This window comes from Engystomops pustulosus, chromosome 2 (assembly GCF_040894005.1).
Source record: "Engystomops pustulosus chromosome 2, aEngPut4.maternal, whole genome shotgun sequence".
Lineage (NCBI taxonomy): Eukaryota > Metazoa > Chordata > Amphibia > Anura > Leptodactylidae > Engystomops > Engystomops pustulosus.
This window is the reverse complement of record NC_092412.1, coordinates 73,614,231-73,635,375: the sequence shown is the minus strand read 5'-3', so window position 1 is coordinate 73,635,375 and position 21,145 is coordinate 73,614,231.

Here is a 21,145-nt window from a genome sequence, read left to right as displayed (position 1 = left end):
CTATTCAAGCACTTCACAAATCTGGGTGGCAAGAAGTAAGACCTCTTAGCACCCTAAACATAAAGCCAAAGATACAAAGGAATGGATTAAATCAAATATTCATGTGTTATGTGAACTCAGACTTGAACTCCACTAAGGCTATTTTCCTTGTCTTGACTGTGTACAAATATTTTCCAGCCAATCCAGTGAGTTAGAGGTATTTTTTAAAGAAGAATGGACAAACATTCCAGCAAAGCTGTTAGAGACATGCATAACCTAGCTGAACCTTTGTAGAGACATACATCACCTAGCTGAGACTGTGTTAAATGTGTGTTACCTTTTGAAACACATTGGCATTTCCTTTATTTGTTACTTGTTTAAAATAACTGAATGTCATGGTACAATTTGGAAAATATTCACGCTAAATAACTGCAATGTTATAGGAATGGTTATCCGGCAAATGTCAGACTTCTCTGAAATGAAACTGACAATCATTAATCTTAGTTTTCCTTTCTATACAGCCTACATCACTGATATATTAGAATAACATGTTTAATAATTAATAATACTGACAGCGTTCAGAATATACATATTTATTAAGTCTATATTTATGAAATGATAAAAGACAGCTTCACTAATTTATGCAGCATATCCAAGAAACATATATCTGCTGTAACATATATTATTAATAATACACGTTAAAAATGTTATGATACAAACTAAAAAATAAAAATTCATAAGAATAACAACACTGATAAAAAAATCTAAATAATAAAAGACTAAAAAAAATACTTTAAAAAGATATGATTTCATGGCTAAACAATAAAAGACTATTGCAAAAGCTCTGGATCACTCATAATTTTTATATTTGAGGAAGGACAGGAACTGATAGATGAACCAAAGGAGAATCCCACAGTTGAGCGATCCGACAGCCCAACATTGCCGGTGAATAAACTCAAGTAAACAATCTTCTAGGTTGTTGAGGCACTGCCCATTCTGCTAAGCCTGGCTCCCCCTTTTCAATAAAAGTTGTGAAAAAGTGCAAATTGCTGAAGCAAGTTTGCATACATTTAGGAAAAATTGTAATAAAGTAATTCCCTTTTTCCACCTAAAATAATTTTTACTTTTTTTACAATAAAAGTTTTGAACAATTTATTATAACTTTTATAAAATTGGAAATGAAGCTTAATAAACCTATTAAACTACCACAGGATTAATTAGACTGTTTTGCTAAGAAGTCCCATTTTAGGTCATGCTCTTGTCTTTTTCTGTCTTGGCAAAGGGGATTATTCTGAAGTGGCGAGCGATGCATCCTAATGGCTGGTAATTGTTTTAATTAAAACATTTTCAATATTTAACCTTGAGTTTGAATTTGACCGCCTGCCATGTTAATACAATTAAAAAGTGTAAAAATAAATTGTTGATTTATTTTTATGAAATGCTTAAAACAATGATAATATTAATGAAAAAAATACACATGAACTGTCTGTTTAAACAGAAACACTTAACTAGTAATGCTTAATTAATGAGAAAATGATTTCACCCACTGCACTGACAAAACAGCATGGAACAATTAAGCATCAGATAGAACAGTGTGTTCAGTGAGCACAAAAAGAAGAAATGACAGAAAGATGAAAACTAGGACATAAGCTAAAGTGACATCAACTTGAGCCTTCTTGGTTCCAAACTTTTTAAAAAGTTACATGAAAAGCTGGAACTGGGTAGTTTCAAATAAGAATTCTTTGCAAACCAAACCAAAGGCTCGACACCTTGGATGCTACTCAGCAGTAATTATTGGCAAAGCCATCAATTATGTAAAGACGGAATGTCTAGACATTTTGAATTACTTAATAGGAAGGTGAGAAGCATAAACAAACACTAATGATAATAATAGAAACTTTCTTCCAGTAAAGTACATTCATCTGTAACATCTACCTCTTAAAGCAAACACAGTCTGAAATATTAAAAAAAGGAACAGAATGACAAAGGTTGACTTACATCCAGAAAAATGAAAACTGTTGAATGTATTGTGTGAAAAATATTTATTTATTTTATATTATGGGATGAAATTACTGTTACAAATTCATCAGTCTACTTCAGCATTCAGCATTTACAACATAATTATTGCTTCTGTTGATTAAACTAAATATCAATTACATATAAAGTATTTCAATGACCGTGGGATTGGCAAAATGTTTTAGTCTATGTTTTTGAATGGGTATTTTTGTTTAATGTAGCCTCACCTATTCTGTCACACAGTATTTATGTAGTGGAAACCTCTTCAAGATTAATAATAAACTAGCAACTTAGAATTTTAAGGAAAGAAGCTAATTCGCATAAATCTTTGAATCTTAATTTGAAAGCACAATTAACTTCTTAGACTTTTGGACACATGAAAAAGCACATGCTAAAAAGCAATGAAGTACACTCACCGGCCACTTAATTAGGTACACTCACCTGTCCAACTGCTCGTTAACACTTCATTTCTAATCAGCCAATCACATGTGGCAACTCAGTGCATTTAGGCATGTAGACATGGTCAAGACAATCTCCTGCAGTTCAAACCGAGCATCAGTATGGGGAAGAAAGGTGATTTGAGTGCCTTTGAACGTGGCATGGTTATTGGTGCCAGAAGGGCTGCTCAGAGTATTTCAGAAACTGCTGATCTACTGGGATTTTCACGCACAGCCATCTCTAGGGTTTACAGAGAATGGTCTGAAAAAGAAAAAACATCAAGTGAGCGGCAGTTCTGTGGGCGGAAATGCCTTGTTGATGCCAGAGGTCAGAGGAGAATGGGCAGACTGGTTCGAGCTGATAGTAAGGCAACAGTGACTCAAATCGCCACCCGTTACAACCAACGTAGGCAGAAGAGCATCTCTGAACGCACAGTACGTCGAACTTTGAGGCAGATGGGCTACAGCAGCAGAAGACCACACCGGGTGCCACTCCTTTCAGCTAAGAACAGGAAACTGAGGCTACAATTTGCACAAGCTCATCGAAATTGGACAGTAGAAGATTGGAAAAACGTTGCCTGGTCTGATGAGTCTTGATTTCTGCTGCAACATTCGGATGGTAGTTTCTGCTGCAACATTCGGATCCATGGAAAGCATGGATCCATCGTGCCTTGTATCAACGGTTCAGGCTGGTGGTGGTGGTGTCATGGTGTGGGGAATATTTTCTTGCCACTCTTTGGGCCCCTTGGTACCAATTGAGCATCGTTGCAACGCCACAGCCTACAGTATTGTTGCTGACCATGTCCATCCCTTTCTGACCACAATGTACCCAACATCTGATGGCTACTTTCAGCAGGATCATGCACCATGTCATAAAGCTGTAATTATCTCAGACTTGTTTCTTGAACATGACAATGAGTTCACTGTACTCAAATGGCCTCCACAGTCACCGGATCTAAATCCAATAGAGCATCTTTGGGATGTGGTGGAACGGGAGATTCGAATCATTGATGTGCAGCCGACAAATCTGCGGCAACTGTGTGATGCCATCATGTTAATATGGACCAAAATCTCTGAGGAATGCTTCCAGCACCTTGTTGAATCTATGCCACGAAGAATTGAGGCAGTTCTGAAGGCAAAAGGGGGTCCAACCCGTTACTAGCATGGTGTACCTAATAAAGTGGCCAGTGAGTGTATATTAAAGGCGTTTTTAGGGATTTAATGGGGATTGTCTATCCTTATGATAGGTGTGGGTTTAAATTTCAGCATCTGTACCATTAGTGCTGTATTGCATGAATGAATAATTTCGTCTCTTAAACAGTGCCATTCATTCTGTGATGTCTGGTACTGGTACTAAGTGTAAATAGTATAGTACTGTCAATGGTTAATAATAAGGATCCCAATAATGGAAAATAGCACCCAAATAATCTGATTTATGCCATTTTACAACGCAAACATGTAAAAAAAAAAAAAAGCGATCAAAAGGTCTTATAGTCTGCAAAATGGCATTGATGAAAACATTAGCACATCTGTCACAAAATGGCAACAGCTCTGCACACCGAAGCATGAAAAAGTTATTAGCATCAGAATATGGCAAAAAAAAATTTTGTTTACAAGGTTTTTATTTTTTAAAAGGTATTAAAACACAAAAGATCCTCAATAAATGTTGATCATACCAAGCCAAAGAATAAAGAATATAGGGGATATTTATCATACGCAGGCGCCCGTGTGCCTCTTGATGTATTGGGCAGGACATGTGAAAAGTCACCGGCAGCAGCGAGTGCACTCCTGGCCAAACACGTCCTCCGCTTGAACGCGTGAAGGTGGCCGATTGGGACAGATGACCACAAGTGTTAGCAATAAGCTGACTGGTGTGGCGCAGGGTCCCAGGTAAGTATACCCCTATGTATCATTTGGAGCACACAGTGAAAGCCTTAAGACCTACCCCACAAGAAAATAATGCAAGTATGTTTTTTCACCAATTTCACAACATTTGGAATGTTTCTCCGCTTCCCACTAGACAACATCAAATCCTCTATCTTGTCACTAAAAAGTACAATTAGTTGCAATTGCAAATAATAAACTCTTACACGTCTCTGTAGGTGGAAAAAAGTTAAAGGTTTATGAAGGTGGGGATTGAAAAATGAACAAAAAAGGCTGCATCTAAAAAAGATTAAAGGGGTTTTTTCTTACTGATGACCTATCCTTTGGATAAATAATTTGGATACTAAGCTTTAGTTCCTCAGCACAATTACTGATGACATATAATGGACTCACTGACCTCTGGAGGCTAAGGCTATTCGATCAGCTTGCAATATGCCACCTTGCAGACCTACAGTATACATATACTGATTGTTTCAGCTCCCAGCAATGGTATATCTAGCAATTTCCTGCCCATCTGTGACATACAGATATGTCATACATCGATAGGCGGTTAAAACACTTAAACATGTATAACAGCTCTGCAATTGTAAAAATTGTCATGCACAAAACTGATTCTTAAAGCATAACTGTAAAGTTATCATGTGATCCCTTTTACAACAAACAGAACGATGCCTACAAAAAGCAGAGAAAAGACCATATAGGAAAAAGTTTCACGTACCCTGTTGTCCCAGGTGGTGGAGGTTAAATATTCGGAGTGCACACGAGGTTCTGGCTTGAACTTGCAAATGCTTTAGAAAGGAAGGAAATCGTAGCACATCCAACGGGATAAAAATACTTTATTCTTCATTCTTTAAAAGGCATACATCGGTGTGTAAGTAGGCAATGGAGACCTACACGTTTCAGCTTGTCTAAGCCTTACTCATGGTATACTTTGTATACTTTGTGCTGCTTGTCCTTTTCTTTCCAAAGTTATGACATTTTCTATTCTGAAAGTGCTTGACAAAAAAAAATTCTCAAATGGGGGGAAGTGGGCAAAGACTAATATCTGTCAGTCTATGCCCTCAGGCTGAGGCCAGTTAGCTTGCCCAAAGATCTTGTGCCTTGTGTTCCCTCTCAACGTAATTTAGCATTAAATCTTTTTAGTTTCCCACAAGTAAATCCACTGAACACTGCACATTGTACATGCAGGATGTATATGGTGAATAGTCTGGCATAAATAAACCAGTTACATACAATCTATAGCCTGTGTTCTGTGAGCACTAAGTGTTAATAGCTTATCTGCCCAAAGCTGATACTGCCGAAGACGAGGTGGGGGAGGCGAGCAAAGTAATAGAGGCACAAGCAAAGATGTGGTAAAACTTACATTTATTACATCTCCTTAAAAAATATATTTTTTAGGAAGGGAAGCAGCATGAGGTGCAAAGGCAGCCAGAGAATTCTCTGCAAATCACATACTGGGATTGTGGAACTGATAGAGAACAGGGGGGGATCTTGAACCTCACTATTCTGAGTTATCTATTCAGAAGATATCTGCAGTCTTGAACACATCCAGCTCTGCTACATACACATAGAGAGCTCTGTCTCTTCACCTGTGTGAGCAAATAACAGCAGTCCCTCCCATGAAACTGTCAGATAAACAAACTATGGATTCCAGGGCTTATCAGCACAGGCAGAGGAAGCAGATACTGCAGCAATTAGGTCATCTGAGGGGTATAGCAAAGACACTACTGGATGTAGGTAACAAAGATAATAGGCAAAGGTGTTTTACATCCCAAGAGCTATTGATTTGTGAACAAATAAAATGTACAGCTACTAGTTACAGCTAGAGATAACCACTTTAGCTCTATGTCTATGAGTTATCTATTCAGGAGATATCTGCAGTCTTGAACACATCCAGCTCTGCTACATACACATAGAGAGCTCTGTCTCTTCACCTGTGTGAGCAAATAACAGCAGCCCCTCCCATGAAACTGTCAGATAAACAAACTATGGACTCCAGGGCTTATCAGCACAGGCAGAGGAAGCAGATACTGCAGCAATTAGGTCATCTGAGGGGTATAGCAAAGACACTACTGGATGTAGGTAACAAAGATAATAGGCAAAGGTGTTTTACATCCCAAGAGCTATTGATTTGTGAACAAATAAAATGTACAGCTACTAGTTACAGCTAAAGATAACCACTTTAGCTCTATGTCTATGCTAGAGATTTAAAGCTCTGAATAAAAAATATCAACTTGAGATTGATTTTAAAGTACGTTTGAATCAAAGCATTCTACTGAATCCACACATTTTATTTTCACTTATAGGAGCACTCCAGTCACAGCTTATCCATTGAATAATGCATGGTGCAGGACCAGAAGGGAGGAGCAGGACTCATTTTCATTGTATTCCTAGAACCGTGTTAGAACCTAGACTCATGCTCCTTCCTATTGGATCTGGACAAGGTATAATTCAATGAATCAGCTATGACTGGAGTGTTACTATAAAAACATGGTTAGTGATGGCAAGGCTGAAGAATCCACATCAATGGCGCGTCATCACTTGGAAAGCTCTTTATTGTCAGGTTTAAGATAACAAAAACAGAGTGACACTATACAAGAAGTTTGCAGTGTTATATAGAAGGTAATGGAGCCTCATTCCCAGTTATGGGAAGTACGTCAAAGGGGGATACCGGCTTGATAGGGCAATACCACTGTCCATCAGTCTATATCACAGCCCATCAGTCGGTGTCCCGATCTCTAAAAATTACATTGTACAAATATATTAAAACATTACAAATTTCATAACATGACAAAAAAATGGTTGTAAACCTGCACAAATCTGATAAATGTTAATGAGGAATGTGTATCCGGTATCTATGGCAACCAATATGGCCATAGCGGTTCTATTCATACTTGTCTCCGCTTGAAGTGTGATCTACAGAAGCCGAAGTGGATCAAAAGAAGAGAGTCACATACCCGGATCTCTCCGCTACGGGAAAGGGAGACACGGATATCTTCTCTATTTGGAAGTGGCGATTTTCTCATGCTGGTCGGCTTCTCATGCTGGTCGGGTCTACGTTTTTATTATCTTGAACCTGACGAAGTACAGCGCCGAAACACGTAGTTCACCTTTTAATAATAACACTGCAGAGCTTTCCAAGTGATGATGCGCCATTGGTGTGGATTCTTCAGCCTTTCCATCACTAACCTACTCCAGCCGCGGGATAGAACATTGGATGCCTAATCCTCGTGGACCCACAGGCAGCGCATCACACCAATATACTACATGCTAGGCTACAAGATAGCCGCAAGGCGAGCACCTTAAAATTGTAGTTACAACTATTTTAATACTACACCTGAGTCGCGCACTCTGGCTTTCTCCTGCTTCTTCTGATTCAGTGAATCGGTCCACCTCTTGGCTATAAAAACATTACAGTAGAAAGATTAACAAGAACTATAAGATTTGCTATTATACACAGGTTCAGAATGAGAGCTTCTAGTAGACATGATGTGCTCGTCCAGATATTTTTGGCTGACTATTCTTACCAAGGAGAAAATACATACAATGCATAAAGGCAATATAAATTTAGCAGGCATCTGATGTTGCACTTAAAAATGTATATGATTTAGATTAAGATTTCCCAATTCTAAATGTTGCTATTGATTCAATAACCTGATCTCTTTAGTTGCACTTAGCAAACACAGAATAACTCTGCAGCATTTGCTCTTAGTAAGGGAGACAAGATAACATCTGATAAGTGATGTGTTAAATGTAGCTGATTTAAGTTTGACACAAAGCTTTCTGGACTCAAGGGACTTTGTAAAGCTAAAATATTTAGCTAGGGAAAATTTCTCATTACAAAGTCATTAATAATATTAATTGACTGTAACTAAGTCAAAGAAATAGAAGGAATATCGTTTGCAGATAAGAAATGTTGCCATAAGCTATGTTTGAGAATGAAATCTTGTAGGAAATATGAAAATATGCAGTTAACTTCCCCATTCAAACTCATAAATTGTGCACATTCAAACAAGAGAATGAATTAATCATGGTAATTAATCTATGTAAAACAGAACCTTCAATTTTCATTAATTGTTCATAAAAAGATTCCTAAAATCTAAACTGTGTGGTTGTTCTTTGTTACGATGCAATATATCCAACAATTACAGCATTTTAACAGTCGTTATTTCTGCCTATCTGGTCAGTGTCCTTGACTGATCAAAACCTCTGAAACTGCATTTGTCATCCACTTTATAAGTTATGATGGCTGTGAAAAAAATGAAAAATGTGATGGAGTAATGAAGAATCTCTTGTTCTTTTGCCCTCTGTTATCAAGTAAAGTCTTTTATCAAGTGTTCCCCTTTCTCTCTTTGAACATCAGAACTTTTAGAAAATTCCAATTATGAGTTTGCCATGTAGCATTCAATTTCAAATAAGATACAGATAGAAAAGAGTTTAGTTTGTCATTTAACAGTTTCTTTTGAGAACCCAACATCATTTTGAGATAACTTGATAGATTATCTTATAGCCAGTTGCAGGTGACACAATGATCAGTTCTGCTGAGAAACTCTGCACTTGAAATTATCAAAAGCAGCCGAGCTACATCTAGAAAGTATATTTTATAAAATATTGTGTACTGCACATTGAAAAAGTATCAGTGCATTAAAACAATGGAAAAACATATAATTGCTCTAAAGCTGTGATGGTCCTTTGATTTTGGACCTAGGTGTGGGGGCAGAGGACTGAGCTAAATATTGGGAGTTGCTGAATTGTTCAGTTTTATTGTATGAACATCAGTATTATGGGATTTGCTTTTTCCTGCATAGAAAAATAAAAATTGCAATGGTCAATTCATAGGAAACCCGCTTTTTAATCAGCTTCTGCCAGATTGGGAATAAATTGGCCTCAAAATGTACTCAATAAACCATAAATGTGTGCAAAAATCTGCAACTTTACATGGCACTTGCATCATTTGAAATATGCTAAGTAAAATGGATATAATCTTTACAAAGTGATTTCCAAGTTTAAGACTGATGCAAACAATCCTAACCGGATGACAGTAGATTTAATTTTCTGACATTTAGACAATGTACTTTAACATATTTGTACAAATCAATTTTACTATTTTTTTGTCTTGTGTAAGAAAGACTCATGTAAGGTTTTAATAGTGACCTGTTAAAATAAAAGACTTTTGGGGAATTAATAACTTTTTTGGGGTCGTTTAGTACATTTTTGTGTTTGGCTGTTTTTTGGGGTCGTTTAGTACATTTTTGTGTTTGGCTGGTATTATTTTTTGCATTCAGTTTTTGCAACAGTGAGTCAAACACAGTGATAAATCACTCCCTTTGTGCATGTATGACTTCCCTTTGTGCATGTATGACTAAATTAAATGTTTAATTACATTTTTAAAGTCATGAGTCATAGATAGGTAGTAACTCGGTATTGATTATCATCCCACCCCCTATATCCACAAAAGTTACTGAAAAGGAATCTGTCATCAAGAACAGATAACAAACCTTAATCACCCCTCCAATGTGTCTTTGTGGAAAAGTGCAGTGCAGATGTCTCAGCTTAAATATGCCTCCTTCCACCAGTAAAGTAGTTCCCATTGTTTTTCCTTACACCAATAAATTAATTCCCCAAAGTTTTTCTGCATTTTCTTCACCATGCAGTTAGAGGGACAGCATTCTTGAAAGGACAGTAAGTAGACAGGAAGAGGACCTTCTATTTGCTTAGGCTGCAATTTGCTGTCAATCAAATCAGCTGAACCAGAACTTATATAAATTACTTTGCAGTCAGGAGACTTAGTAAATAAGCCCCATGGTATTCAAAAAGCAAGCGAAGGGTCCGCAGCCGCATTTTCGTCAGGGATCACGCTGGGGATTGTGTGGCATGCAATCGGATTTTGGCGCATTACTGCCGGGTTTCATGCAACAGAAATCGGGGGGACGGGCCATGGGACGATCCAACGGATTTGGATTGAGCACGGGATTTAACATTTAAATTTATGTCGCAAGCCAAGCACTAACATGCACCGGGATGAAGGTGAACTGCGGTAGACCTGATTGGGGAAGCGACACATGCAGGAAATCGGAGTACAATCTTCTTGAATCGCGGCAGATGTGCATTCCTTCAGACATTCTGGATCGGGGATCACACAGGCCCCAATATATTTTACATCCTGAGAGATGTATCTGTATATTTAAATGGTTACTCAGTCACTAGAGCACAGAACTGTGAGATTGATTTTTTGATGCACAATTTCCCCCTGGAGGTCTTAAGCCTGTTACAGCAAATGTTCCCACTGAAACCCTAAAAATACCAGTCATTTGCAGTATGTTGTCCCCTAGAGAAAAACTTTGTCCCACACTTTACTCCTTAAGTCCCTCAGAACACAATTTATTATACTGGGATCCCTGTATATAAAGTATGTGCACATTGGACTATGAATATATTGTAATAGACACAATAGAACTAGATCTCCACTCATAAGCTCAGGGTGGATTGCAAATTTACAAATAGAGACTGCAGAAGATAAGGCTGTTAGAAAATGAAAATCACAAGTCAAAAATGTGTGGGCCTCTTACATCCAAATAATGTAAAATCTGCCACAGCGAGTACATAACTGCACACACATACTTGCCTATAGGCACTTATTCAGTTACTTACAGTATACTTTTGGGTGCCAGGGTTACAGCTAACAAGCCAAAAGGCCACATCCCACTGGAAGTCTGCAGGATTTTACTTCACTTTTATCTTTAATAATTATAAAAATATCTCCTAGTGTATGATGGTTGCTTTGATATAGATTAATTATAGTCTTAGTTAAACAGGCCAACTGCTATAATTTATTTCATAGTGTGTGCAGGGGATTTTTTTTTACTAATTTATCAGAAATATTATTGTTTATTTATATTGATGTATTTCATTATTATGTGTGTTTCTTTATTATATATGTTTCCCTTTAGGTAATAAATGACCCATGGAGAATCTTTTTGCTATTTATTTATTTTTTACAAATTTTCTCCTGTGAAGGCAGATGTCCTGACAAAGCTGTACTGGGGCTGATGAGACACAGCAGCTTTGGTTACTCATTACACATCGCTCGTTCACCACTATAGGGCTCAGCCCTATGGGGTGCAAATTAATGCTGCCCAGACCCCGGATGGATATACATAGAGGCTGGAATTTGTGCTGCGGTTTATGATAAATGTAGTGAGGAAAGTAGACAAAGTAATAAACCTCTTCTTCCTTCTTCCATTGCTCTGGTCCGTGCCCCATGTAAACAAACAGGAGCACGCAAGCCGTGCTGCATTCAGCTTTCGGTGAGCTGAGGTGAGCTGGCCGGAAGCTGAATCTGGGTTGTTTGCTCTAGAACTCAGGTAATGATGAGACATTGGAATACAGCTGAAAGTCCTGCATAAGTACCTGGTGAAGATTTCCCAAATTTAGTTTATTTTGTATTACTGCCCAAATTGCACAGTGTAGACTGTTAATTTACTTATCTGCTGGTGAATTGTGCCCATCTGCCCCAGGAGACAATGACACCAGACTAGTGATGAGCGAGTATACTCGTCCGGCTCGTTGCTCGGACGAGTATTTGCCCTGCTCGATAACGAGCATTTAATTAAAAAGAAGAAGTGAAGAACAGTAAAAAATACAATTAAAACATTTAATTTAATCATTTAATTGAAGAATACAGTGAAAGAACACAGTGCAGAATAGATTGCAGATGTTCGGGAACATCTGCGATCTGTTCTGGAGACACGCGTGCAGAACGGTGTTCTCCGCAATAGTATTTGAAGAACAATAAGTGTGTAGAACACATTGCAGATGTTTGGCAACATCTGCAAGTTGTTCTCTACACATATTGTTCTTCAAATACTATTGCGGAGAACACCGTTCTGCACGCGTGTCTCCGGAACAGATCGCAGATGTTCCCGAACATCTGCAATCTGTTCTGCACTGTGTTCTTTCACTGTGCTCGTTCAGTTTGTCATTTTACTGAAAAATGCTCGGGTCTCCCATTGATTTCAATGGGGTTCGTTATTCGAAACAAGCACTCGAGCATCGAGAAATGTTCGGCTCGAGTAACGAGCACCCGAGCATTTTAGTGCTCGCTCATCTCTACACCAGACCTACAGCACATGCATAGACATATCTACATATACACACAATGGCACAGCTATATATAAACAAATATAATCATAAATCATCCACTTACAGTTTACACATAATTTTACACATTAATATACTTTCTTATACATACACACATACATCATGCACTTAGACATGAGCTAGACTTCCATGTTGGATTACAGGTAGAGAGAGAAAGGTGGACAGAGATGAGTGCAGCTGCTGTACAAATACATTCAGAAAAGCATGGAAAGGGCACACAGTACAGCAAGACTGTATAGATCCTGCTCCTCATTTTGCTACTTTCCCACTCCTCTTGAAACCGGACAGCAGCAAGAAACTCTGGTTGGAACATGGAGGAGGGACATAGGATGTTCTGCACAGGGTGGCTGTATTAAGCTCCACCTTCTCCTCTGCACATTTTTTGTTTAAGGCTGCCGGCTGTTGATTGGAATGCACACAAACCATCTATGGGTGGTATGGGTGGTCATGGGTGAAACAGCCCTAATGTGGATCTGCCATTGCACTGGACTACTTATTTCTATAAGTTTGTTGATCCATAATGTTTGGTTCAATTGCTAGACAACAAATATGCTCTGTATTGAGTAAAACAAGTTATAAATGCTTTAACCAAAGCCATAGTAATAGGAGGTATTAAAGATGAAGGATATAGCTGACTGCAGTCCTATCTCTAAGTATCTCAGAACTTGGTTTATGATAGCTTGTTGTGTGTATAGAAATAGCTTCTTTGCCTGTTTGATAGAATGCATTAGTTATTAGAATAATAATATTATTGCCATTACTTTTATTACAATTATCAACATAATATTGTAGTATGAACCTTCACTCAGACTCATTTAACCCCTAGGGGACACAGTCTATTTTGGCCTTAAGGACGCGGCCCCATTCTTCAAATCTGACCTGTGTCACTATAAGTGGTTATAGCTTTGGAACGCTATGAGATATCCAGGGGATTTTTAGATTGTTTTCTCGTGACACATTGTACTTCAAATTAGTTTAAAAATTTGGATGATATCTTTTGTGTTTAGTTATGAAAAAAAACAAAATTTGGAAAAAAATTGGAAAAATTCTTTATTTTCAACGTTCTAAATTCTCTACTTTTGATGCAGATAGTCATAGCTCCCAAATAAATTCATAACTTACATTTCCCAAATGTCTGCTTTATGTTGGCATGGTTTTTTAAGATTCCACATATTTTACTAGAATGTTATGAGGCTCAGAATTTAGGTATCATTTTTCACATTTTTTGTAAAATCACCAAAACCCGCATTTAGATGGACCTGCTCAACTTCTAATTGACACTGAGAGGCCTAAATAATAGTGAGACTCGTAAATTACCCCATTGTGGAAACTACACACCTCAACGTATGAAAAACCACTTTTAAGAAGTTTGTTAACGCTTTACGTGTTTTATAGGGGTTAAAACAAAATGGAGGTGCAGTCTGCAAATTGTAATATTTTTTCACAATACACCCATTTTGGGTGGAAAATTAAACATTTACAATGGATTAAATGAATAAAGGCTCCACAAAGTTTGTTACCCAATTTCTCCCGAGTACACGGATACTCTATATGTGGTGGTGACCTGCTGTATGGGCGCACGGCCGGGCATAGAAGGGAAGGAGGCGCCATCCAGATCAGATTTTCTATGTCACATTGTACAGGCTATAATTTTTTTCTTTTTTTTTAATGTGGACCTATAGGGGCTTATTTCTTTTGCCACATGAGATGCACTTTTCTGGTACGTAATTTGGGGGAATCTATAGGCTAATTGGTGAGATTTTATTAACTCTTTGTTGGTGGAGGAAATTAAAATCATCACTTTTCAGGAAGATTTTTATGGGTTTTTTTTTTTTGCCCGTTTACCATACCATAAAAATAGTATATTATTTTTATTCTATGGGTCGCCACGATTACAAAAAGACCTCATTTATATAGATTTTTTATTTTTTTCCCATTTTTACTGCATAAAAAGTAATTTGGCAAAAATGTTGTTAATTTTAGCATCACAGTCTTTCATATGCATAACTTTTTTATTTTTTGCCTCACAAATCTGTTTAAGGGCTTATTTTTTGCGAGAAGGATTGTTCTTTTTAGTGGTCTTATTTTAGAGTGCATAACATTTTTTAAATCCCTTTTTAGAGCATTTTTATAGGGTATTAATTGAAAATGATCTTTTTTCTGGAGCTTTTTTTTGTTTTGTTTTTTACGGGGTTCACTTTGCGGATCTAATAACGATTCTGTTTTATTATGCAGATTGTTACGGACGCAGGGATACCAAATATGTGGGGTTTTGTGTATTTTATTCAATTGTACTGAATAAAAACCAATTTGAAGAAAATCTTGTTCATTTTAGCATCACCATCTTTTCATATGCATAACTTTTTTATTTTTCGGCTGACAAATCTAGTTAGGGGCTTATTTTTTGCGAGAAGAGTTGTTCTTTTTAGTGGGCTTATTTTGGAGTGCATAACATTTTTTTAATTACTTTTTAGAGCATTTTTTGATAGGGTATAATTAAAAATTATCTTTTTTCGGAACGTTTTTGCAGTTTTTTTTCTACGGCGTGTACCGTGCGGGTCCAGTAACGATTCTGTTTTATTATACAGATTGTTACGGACGCGGCAATACCAAATATGCAGGGTTTTTTGTGTTTTTGTGTTTTTTATACTTTATTAAGTGTTTTTATGGGAAAGTGACATTTTAGGGGCTTATATTTTTATGTATTTATTTTTTATTTATTATAATGTGTAGTGTTAAGTGTTTTTGCATATTTTTACTTATACATACTTGAACTTAAACCAGTGATGCTCTGATCACTGGTTTAAGTTCAATACACTGCTCTACAATACTATTTTATTGTAGAGCAGTGTAAACTGTCTGAGCAAGCTTGCGCATGCTCAGACAGTTTACAGCCAGACCCGGAAGGGGTCTGGCTGCCATGGAGACCGGGCAGCTCCGGGGCACATGCCAGTCCTCGGAGCTGCCCAGAAGTGGATCGGATCCCCCGGTAAGCGGCACGGGGGATCCGATCCACAGCGCAAACACCCTTACACGCCGCGGTCATGTTTGACCGCGGCGTGTAAGGGGTTAACACCCGCGATCGGAGCCGGCTCCGATCGCGGGTGTTAGCGCAGGCTGTCAGCTGTACTAGACAGCTGACAGCCGCTGCTTCTGGTACCGGCTCCGTTCGTGAGCCGGTGCCAGAAGCAGGACGTTATAGAACGTCCCCGTGCGCTAAGCATCTAGCCCCGGGGACGTACTATAACGTCCTGGTGCGCCTAGGGGTTAAAAAATAATCATTTTTTTGTTGAACTATTTGGGTGTATACTGCATGTAAATATTACTCTTTCTGTATAACTGCATAGGTTTTCTATACTTTCACAATCCATATATTTTACACTTCTACTGAAATGCTAAATACATTTTTATGAACTTTTAGTGGTGTAAAACTGAGTACAGTGAAGTGACCTCCAACAAATTCTTTATATTATAAGAGTATATTAAGTAATACTTTTAGCAGAATCCTTAGCTCCACTTCGACCTACTTTTAATGAATCATATTGATACTGGCATCTAACATCCCTAAAGGAAATTTATAAAGGAAAAAAGTAAAATTGTGTTTAGTGAATCAATGTAATGCCTTAGGAATTTTCTACTTCATAAAAAATTGTTAGAAACAATTTGTGTTTTCTTCTTAGCATAATGCTACTGATCGGGATCGGTTTCACGTCTCCGGAGAACCTCAAAGTGACTCCAGTGTTTTTATTTAAGCATACTACAGAGGGAAAGTTCTGAGAGAGAAAATTGACTGCCTGAAGCCTTGAACTCTCTTTACTATGTTGAAATTCATTTACAAAGATATGAGTGTGCTCTCTCAACTAATTATATTGTTATGTATCAATATACTGTATTCAATCACTTGCATTTCTTCCAAATCAACTTACTATTCTGTCCTGTATGACAGGATTCCAAAGTGTTAGGTACATTGCATAATAACAATAATCTTTATTTATAATGCATGTGAATGATGCAAAAAATCCATGTATCTATATGGGAGGCAGATTTGATTTGATATAAACCAATAGCATATAATAACAAAAGTGATAACTTGGTGGTTATTTAGTCACTAACGAATGTCTTCCCTATCAAGTCATGTATCTAACATCCAGTGGAACAAAATACACACATTACTACCAGTTTGCCTTTACGGTGCACTGACTCTACATTTCTTCCCTAACCTTGTGAGAAAAGTTAGGCAGTCACTTATGGAGCTTATAATTGCCAGTATTTTGGTAATAAATAAATGAAATAATTATTTATTTTTATACCGCTCCCAGATTACGCAGCGCTACACGGAGCTTGGCAAATAATAAATCCCCTTAACATGAATGCATTGTCCAAGCAAACATGGACTTGTGCATGAAAACTATAGAAAGCTTCTTTGTTTACTTCCTGTGTATAGAAATCTGTCCATGTGATGTGATGGACATGCAGGTGCATGAACCGTTATCATCACAGAGAGTAATAATAGATGTGTGATAATAAGGCTCTTGCGCCTGCCTGTCCATCACAAGACCATGGACAGATTTCTGTCCATTGGAAGTAAAAATAGAAGCTTTTATAGCAGAACAGCAAACAAAAACCTAGAAAACCGGAAGGAATCGATAAAGAAAGAATATTGGAAAATTGTACAAACTTTCCTTACACAAACCATATCAAATATTTGCTGAAAGAGGACAACCCCTTTAATTTGTCTGTGTGCTATTGGTTGAATCAACCAAGTGGACAAAAAATCTTGATCCGCTCACCTCTTAGTTATGAGACTTAGGACAGTGTTCTATTCAAAACATTTCAGATGGATTGATGCCCCTCTCTTCTCCCTTGTGTTTTTGCTGTGATATAAAGGTTTTTAACCAACATGAAATTAAACAAATATAATTTTTTTGCTAGAACTTTTCTATTATTTCTTTCTGTGAGGGCTTATTCACAGGTTGTCTCAGGATCTGAAAGAAAAAAACAACTTTTCCAGGTTTTCATACTCCTCATGTGTCCAGTATTTCAGTGTTAATGTGACTGGATTGCCTTGAAAGGTCTGTATTGGAGCTAGTTCACATCCCAATTATTTCATCATATTTTTGCATAAGTTATTGCCAGTCAATACACACAGAACAGGTGTAAATTATCTTTATGATGCCATGTCTCTGTGTAGTCTACGCACATAGTGATGGCTCACAATAACTGTAAGATACTGATGAGACTGTAAGTTGGCATTGTGTTTCTTATTATTCATGTTGGCCATGAAATACTTCATATGAAATTGTAATCTGTGATGTTCCAAATATCTCGTATCAAGAACATTTCCACCAAGAGACAGTAAACACAGATTGCCTTAATTTGCAGCATGTATCCGTGCTCTGAGGTGTACAGCTGTTAAGGGGACATGTTTGGCTGGCAACAAGGTAAATGTAATAAATTGTCATAATGCATGCAACATAATGCACGCACAGATGTAGCCACCTTTTATTGTAATCTAAAAGCACACTGCACTGTTATATGACATCAAGTCATTGAAATAAAAGGGGAAAAGAAAAGTAAAGGATGGTTACAACTCTTTACTTAAAAAGTAAACTGCCAAATCTGTACCTGTCAATTTAAGAGGTGTGATTATAAATTCTTGTAACATTTGTCCAGAGTGCAGGTAAGGTGGCGTTAATTTTTTTTGTGATTTGTGTGTCTGAACTGTGGCTTAGGTTGTTGCTGCGTTGAATGATTAAGCCTTGAGGAAGGCTTCAGATGAAATGTAGCACTATGGAATAAAGTCCGCCATATCCAGTTCTCTGCAGCTCAGTTCTGTCCTGAAAAGGTTACTAGAGTGATGGGTGGCTGATCCAGTCAGTGTACAGTGCCCAGTCCCATTATACCTTGCTGGCTAATAGTTTCCTCATACCTTTCCTTATTGCTGAGTTATTGCTTTGCTATTCTGTGTTTCTGACCTCTGCTAAGTTACTCAAACTCTCTCTAGTTATTCGATTCTGTACCTTTGTCGCTATCTTGGTTTTGACCCAATTCTGTCTGACTACAGTATATCTGTTTCATGTATCTTCCAGTGTGTCTCTATTTAGTCTGGTTTCCTTGATGCAATACTGTGTCCAAATCTGAAAACTGGTCTACCTCAGATTTCCCATTACCTGTCTGCTCCAGCATCCACCAGCTGTTCATTAGTTTCCTGTAGCAGGTTCACCCTTAAAAGGGCTTATCGGTTTTAGGCAGTTGGTAGCCTGCAGGGATGTACTAGGGTGAGTTCTCCACCTCTTCCCAAGTCTGAGAGCTAGCCCCAGGTCTGATTATTGTTGCCGGACAGGTTCATGACAATGCTGCTGCATCTAATCGCTTTCATTTTTTAAAATTATTTATTAAACACTGAATTATTTTGAGATGTTCACATAGTGTAGTTCAATGCCTATTTCTGGTTAAAAACTGTAAAAAAATATAAACTTACAAATGTAAACATAGAATAATGCATGCTTTGAGAACAGACTAGACAGAGACAGTGGGCCCTGATTGCCTCACATACCCTAAGTGGTAAAGGACAACTAGGAGGCATTCCATTCCTCAGCCAACATGCAAAACAAAAAGACAGGATGAACAATACAAGCAACGAAAAGGAGACAGTACAGCCTGTCCAGAACCAAGAGGACAAACATAGTACAAAATCACAAGAGCAGATAATAGTCAAAACATGAGACAACAGTCATAATACCATGAGACAGAGATCAGAATCAAAAAATATTCTGGAACTCACTAAGGCATTTTGATAGCAGGCCCCTTCCCAGAGTGGACAGAACTCTTATGTGATATCAGAAGCCTAGCACCAAACAGTGACTTGGTTAACAGCCTGAGATCCAGGCAAAAAGGAGGAGTAAGGGTGTAATACGAGTAGTGGGAGAACCTGTCATTAACAGCTGGTTAACCATTGATGAACCAAAGCCAAGCTGCAGGAAAAGTGATGACTGTGGTGCTAATCAATCCAAACAACTGTGAACCCACTGTGAATCCAAATAACTGTTTAAAATTGTCATGTGCTTTCTGTGTTTTAATAACCGAAAGCATATGACAACAATAAATGCTTCAATTCTTGAATACTTCAATTCATTTGCTTTTTCTACTATGGAATGTGTGTTATTTATGTTAAAAAGTGAAGTGCATCCTCGTCTGTACCAAGTCTGGAGTATGATTTATGAGGATTAGTGGAAAAATGTATTGAGCTCGGACATGCAATACAGATTAAACCGTTCACTTTTCAGGGTCAATAATCATCTGTTGTGTGAATATGGCCTTGGTTTTGTATTGTTTTTGTTATTGTTTTTTTAAATGTTATATTAAATTAACATTTCCTGGATTGTAATTTATCATTTTTTAAATTAACTGTAAATTAGGAACAATATTCTTAATTTTTTTCCATAGATTATTTGCTAGTTCAAATTTATTTCCAGTTTTCAATTTGTGTTATAAAACGTGTTGTTCATAATACATGTTTCATACATTATGAAATGGCTTAAATAACGAATGCCACATTAACTAGGCATTGGATACATAATGAAATAGTAGACAGTGTCCTCATTTTCCAAAGAGTATTGCACTATTCAGTAGCTATTGTATTACCCAATGGCCCTTTGGCATGTAATTCAAAGAAAACCAGTAATGCTTATAAAATTAGCGAGTAAACATATGGTTTATTTATGCTTTATTCACATTCTATAAATTTTACAAGCATTTATTGGATGGCTCATGCAGCCCGAGTCTCTTAGTAAACAGGTATTCCTTTTGTTCCAAAAATGATGCTGGCATAAGGGTATTGTTGAATCAGAATGACCAAACATTAAATGTACTCAAGGCTGACAATGCGTGTCCTCAACATTTTTATTAAAATTAGAATATAGGAAATGAACACATGAATAATTTACTTAGTGTTAAAGGAAAATACATTTAATGACAAGGAGAAGCGATCTGTAAGATGTTACTTGATGATTTTAAAACTTTATAATCTTGTTGTTGCTAGTCATAGGGGTAGCTTTGCAAGTGTGAGACATATGTGTAATTCATTTCTAATGTGTTCTAGGTTTACACGAAGAAATCAGTAGCTTTGTCATAAATTAGTGTGTGGAAAACCAAGGGACTGCAGCACATTAAGCACCAGCAATGCCAGTGCAACATCAATGAAGGTCACTCCAGATTTAGTTCCAATTAATATCATACATAATGATAATAATAATAATAACAATAATAATAATAATAATAATAGTAATTCTTTACTTGTATAGTGCCTACAGATTATGCAGCGCTTCACAAAGCATACCAAATTGGTACAATCTGGGAGGGGACAGAGTTGGGTCAATGCTATTTATGTGCTATGAAGAGGAAGGAAAAAAATCTCTATTGCGGAATCTACTTCTTTTCCTTTCTGTATTCTTATTTACTTTTCCCTTAATGGCCATGAATCTGTTTATTTCTGATATGTATCACTTGTCCTGGTGCCCCAGAAGAAACCTGAATAGGCAAAATCAGACTGGGCAAGGTTAGTTGTGTAAGTGAAAGAAATTGTTTATAATATGCACTTTCATACATTAATCATTGTAAAATAATATTTTCTTTATTATGTAAATTAGGCTGGTCACATGGTCAGAGGC